Raw genomic sequence first — 6000 nt, forward strand, 5'->3', positions numbered from 1 at the left:
GTTCTCCTTTCACAATGAAAGCATTTTTCAATGAGAAACATGGGTACCGAGGAAAACAAATGTGAGTGCGTGTGATTATTCTTAAGCTTGCTGCTCTCCGGAGCTAATTAATGACACGCACACCTGATAGTCAATTAACACACCTCCAAAGCTGGCATCTCTGTAAAATAACAACATTGCCAAAGCAGCATTTAAATGTGCCCAACACCATAATTGGTAACTTCAAGCCCAAACATAACACTTTCAATCCTCCCCTTGGCATGAAATCCTGCACGATTTTTTTTTTGTAAACGGAAAAGGTGTCAACTCTCCGGTTACGTTTTCAGGTTCTACCATGTGTTGTTTGGATTGACGTCCAAAGTTTTACTCTGCGTGCTGCAAGCTTATTCTGCAACTGATACTTCCTGAAGACTGGGTACTAATGAACATGTGGGAGGTACTTGCTTTCTGAATTACAAATGTCCGAAGAAGCTGCCAACACGTAGAGCAAAACGTTGGACATCACGCCGTGGAAGGTTGCGGTACAACCACGAAAACCTACCCTGTTTTAAAAATATGTCAATTCGACTTTAGAATTCTGTTTTAACAAACCCAGGGAGAGTGGATGCCTGCATCTGGTTTTTCCCTGGAGTAATGAAGAGCGGCGGACCCGGTAATATGATAGAGAGGTTGGGTTGAACATTATCCCAGCGGTATTTGTCCTAGTTTTTCCAATTTTCAATGTATTAACTGGGACAATATTACACACTATTTGAACGTAATGAACTTTTAATTAACAGTAGTATGTGTTCATGGGCTGAAGGCTAGGTATCAATTAACTAGTGGGGTGCCCGTTTTCTGTAATCATTGTCCCAATTGGAGCATTGCCTAAAAATAGTCACGGATTTAATTTGCCCGTATTGGTCATAGGGGTTGACTGTATTTATTCAATGTTTATTTTACACTTCGTGCAATTGTTGAACATTTTCTCAATTCCGTCGAATGTGATAATATGTTGTCATTGGCTATTACAGTTCCATCCTTTTGGGAGGTAATCATGAGTAACCACAATGCACTGGAGATTGTGGCAGTTTAGGAGTATGCAGTATATATATTAAAAAATACATACGCATACATAAAACAGTAAAGATAAATAAATGTGGATGTCCACGCCATTGCACTTCCCATAAGTAATGAAGCACAGTACAAATTATGCGAAGGATGGTATCGTTTTCCAAGTGTCTTTTTGCATTATTAATTCTGCATATGCACCGATTCTACCTTGTTATTATTCGTGGAAAATAGAACCGCTCTGTTCAAAAGCCACTGACAATCAGGGGCCCAAGTGTAATGAGCAGATTAGATTTCTGCTCATTCTCTAGGTGGAGAATAAACTTTACTTCACGAGGCACATGCAAAGACGGGACTGACGGTTGTGTTTCCACAAGACTAGTTTGGTGGTGAGTTTTTTGTTATAAATTTCCTTATATATTTTTTAAAGCGGTTTTACGTCCACTGTTAGACCAGCGTCATAATGAATGTTGTTGTAGCCTTCTCCAGTTGCGTCTGTGAACTGCTTGTAAAATTCATTGCTCAGCCATCATTAATTGTATCTTCCTGTTTTTTTAGAGTCGGTGAAAAACAGCGTTTACCCTGAACGGGGTATATCTGTTGAAAATACACAGCAAAGTGTTGTCGTTTCAGAAACGGTGTAAAGCATTGAGCTAGTTGGATGAACCTGATATCTTTCCACACCAATGTTATTATTTTTTAGTGTGTCATGCTATTGATGTTCTAAGGGGTGTCAATTTATAAATATAAATAAAAGATATGTAAAAATACGGTTAGGAGAATCACGTGATTATCCACCCCACTGCGTTTCCCATAATGCAGCGAGTCAGATTTATCTGGGGCTGGGGTTGGTTGGATAGACAGTGGTGAAACCGTTTTTCAATCTATGTGGTCTTCTTTTTTTCAATTTAAGTCACGATTTGCTTTTCTAACATTGCTTCAGTTAAATTATAATCGAGGTGGCTTAAAAATGTGAAGGCTACATCCCGAGCATGAAAACAACGAGAGTTCGTTTTTTTGTACTGTGGTCATATACGTAGATTGGTCTTAAAATATGGAATATGACCAACACGTTTGGCATGGAAAGATATATACAGTGAGACGAGAAATTTGAGTCTTCATAAACTAAAATATGAACATAGTGTTATAGGTTTACTTGTGGAGGAGAAATCTCAGGAATCTAGTATCATGAAAAGTTATTAGGGTCACCTTTTTAATGACAATGAGACTGGAATTGAGTAAGAGGAGTCAGGTTTTTTTGGGGTTTGGACAACTACACCCGTTTTACCTAAAGACAATTTTTCCTCAAATAAACGAATAGACAGCAGAATACTCCTACTTTGGTGACGTGCACAAGGATGACCTTCATCACAATAAAGTTCAACCATTCGAGATCTGCAACCGTACCTTACTTAAATGGTTGCCATTTGACCTGGAGCAAAAACATTAATGCAACCAAATTACTGTTGGGAGACGGTCGTTAAAATAAAAGCAAGCAAGCAAGCAAGCGACGGGGTTTTTTTTTGGAGGCGATGAAAAACAAGCCACACAAAACAATGGTCAATGACTGCTGACGTTTTAAAAAAAAAAGCCACTATAAACCACCATGGGATATAAAGGGCGCTGGTGTAAGTATCCCCGCAGTTCGCTCGCGACGAGGCCTGAAGTGTTCTTTTTTTATTATTGCCCCCCCCCCCCCCCGTTTACTACCGCTTTTTTATCACTTTGCAGCCTGGGAATTTGTTGGGCTTAGCGGCGCAGGAAGGGTATCCGGTGCCCACCCAACTCCTGAAACAACCCTGTGAACGGAGGAGTCCAGTGAGGGCATGTGCTGGGAGTAGACGCTTGCTGCCGCTGAGTGCCACTCCCCAAAGTCATGAGTTTCTGCCTCGATCCCATTTGCAACCTCTCAAAAAATTGGAGTTCTCCTCTCAGGGGTTAGGGTTGAACCTACCAATAGCGGCGGTTTCTCGCCGTTATCAATGTCATATCGCTTAGCCCTTGTCCTGCCCACATCCCCACCGGAGGAGAGAGCCTTTGAGGAGTTCCCATGGAACTATTAAAAGCCGTCATGAGCGGGAATGTCTATTGTGCTTACGGTCAGCTTGCCTCTCAACACTTGCGCTTTGGCAAGGGTGTGATGGTGGGTGCAGTCAGCAGTCATTGGTGGAAAAAAAATTGCTGTAAAGAGCGTAACTCTGTATTTCTAGAAATAAAGTTGGATATACCCTTTAGAGGGTCAAGTTGCGTGTGGGACGAGTGTTTGCTTAAGTGTAACAGATCTGCAGCTATTGACTCTGTGGTGGGCAGACTTTCATACCTTTGGCACGTGTCATAGTTGGTAGATTTTTTTCCCCTTGAATATGTGTTAATCGACAGCATTTGTTTAAACATGAATAACCTGGACTGGTTTCGGCCCTCTGGTCATCATCAGCAGTCAGACGTGCTGAACAAATACTTTACAAATACTTTACACCATGGGAAGTCAGCACAAGAAAACAAAATTGCATAAAAACTCACAGCGCACAGTTGTCCAACATTCGTCTGCAAGGCGAACATTCTAAAAGTACGTATCGCCTCATCTGGCAATAAAGAACACAAGCTGAATCATGTGCAGTCTATTCTCTTCTGACACATGTTGTCTGAACGCGAATTGGATATAACGCGATGAATGTATTAGGGAACACATTTTGTATAACGTGGATACCAATTGAATATAACGCGATTGAGTGAACTGAACTCAGTCTTTGTTCAGCCTGCACACGCACCGCACGTGCTATCGGGGACTGTGCTTTACCCTGTATCATATACAGTATTATTTATTATAACGCGATTTCTCGATAACGTGGTGTTCTTCAGGAATGCAACTACCGCGTTATTGGAGAACACGACTGTATTTTATTTAGTACCCAGAATGATACGCAACAGTGCTCAGTGATATTTCGATTTAAAGCTTTCGTGACTGCAGGGATTCATCTTCTTGGTTCTTTCAGTAAAGTTACGTAGACAGCGTCTGAATGACGTTGTCTTTCCGACAGCCCTGTTCTTCACCTGAGGACGGCTGCTTGCGTTGTGGCCGAAACGTCGTGAGAATTGTATTTTATAATGTTTTATTTGTATTATTTTATTATTTCCCTTCTACGTGACTTTACCGAAAGAACCAAGAATAGTGCTCAGTGAGTTTTTGTTGTTGTATGAAAATGAGTTGATGAAATAAAGCAGTGAAATGTATTTCATTTAACATTTTACATTGGCACTGCCAAGTGGCTCATTTGTAATGTGTGCAAGGCTACACCTCTGCCAGGATGGAAGAGGAGACCAAAACATCCTCTCGAACCATCTCTCTGGAGGGGAGCCCATCCTCCAGCAGTGGCTTGAGCAATCAGCTGCAGGGCAAATACCTTTAACCTCCCACCACCGAATTAACAAATGTGAAAACATAACCTCGCAAGGATATTCATCCTTCTCATTTGCTCGCGTTACTTCACGGTGTGGCCCGGCTTTTCTTCACGACAACGCGGTGACTCCGCCAAGAACTCAGAACAAGAAAAGAGTCCCTTGAGTTCAGCTTTTGTGTCTCGTCTAAATTCGCGGCGCTTTTCTTCACTCTAAGAAAGAAAATATTGTCTTTTTTTAATACTTTTTATAATGTGAGATTAAACATATATATATTGTTTGCGCTAACTAAATACATTTTAAGCTCTTTGCGGGCTGTGTAGCTGTGTAGGGTAATTCCATTTAAAAACCATTTCATGCTCAATTAATGGTTGCCTCATTGTTTTACAATGCGAAAAATTTGCATATTTAACATTTTTGTTTTTCCTCCACAAGATGTAAAATCCATCAAGGTTCTTTTATTTGCCTTAATTCAAGCTTGAATATCTGGCAGCTTGAAATATATGCGACAAAAACATCCTTAGATTTGCTCGGATAAAATCAACAAAGGCCAACCACTGCACAATTTAACATCAGCCTAATTGTGCGGAAAAATACAAAATTTGAAATTGTACAAATATAGCATAATTAAGTACTGTTTATTCTTAATACCCATGTAGTTGTATTCCACAGTTCTGCGTATTAATTACAAAAAAAGTGAATCAGTGCACATAACCTACTGTGACATTTAGATGAGCAATATGGACACTGACAAATCAAATGAAACAAAAGGTGAAAAGCTTGAAAATGAGTGTGATGGTAGAAGCACAATTTAAATTGCGCTTCGAAACAGAGAGAGAAACACACGGATCAGGAAACAAATGCAAGTCAGAGACACATCGCTGGAAGGAATAGACAAGACTGCTGAAGGAATGGCAGCCAGAAGGAGTGAACGCTCCCAAAAGTCTAACCACAAAGCATTGTAGGGCCACGAGGGCTGTCAATGACATGGGGGAGGCCTTCGTCTGGCATTGGATATACTGTGGCGGACGGTAATGATGCGAGGGAGGGTGTGGTCTCAACATTTTCTGCCTTGTGGACTACTGCCCTGTCACAACAGCTCTGGGTGTGTTATTCTTGCACCGTTCCAACAAAAAACTAACAAACATCAACTATCGCCCTGCTGCTTTTAGACATCTGCAGTTTTGTTGTTGTTGCTAAGAATGCCCGCGTGTGCATAAAACACCCTTTTGTCAATTACATGTGGTGGGAGTTGGGGAATTAAAACAGACCTGTTTCTGTATTTGTTTGTGGGCATCTGTCACTCCCTGTGATGGTGTCTTGATGCCTAACAGAAGGGAAATCTCTGGTTATGCAACCAAGTGCTGTAATGAGTTTTCCCTTAATTTAGGGTACACATTTTCCCTAATTCTATCCCGATTTTGGTAATCAGCATCATACCATGATACAAATGTGACAAAGCAGTGCAATCCTTCCTAGTAGAGAACAACCCACAGAAGCAAATGTTACAGAGCTACCTTTAAAATGTATGCAAGTGACCCCTCTGCATGTGAG

This window comes from Lampetra fluviatilis, chromosome 17 (assembly GCF_964198595.1).
Source record: "Lampetra fluviatilis chromosome 17, kcLamFluv1.1, whole genome shotgun sequence".
Taxonomy (NCBI): Eukaryota; Metazoa; Chordata; class Hyperoartia; order Petromyzontiformes; family Petromyzontidae; genus Lampetra; species Lampetra fluviatilis.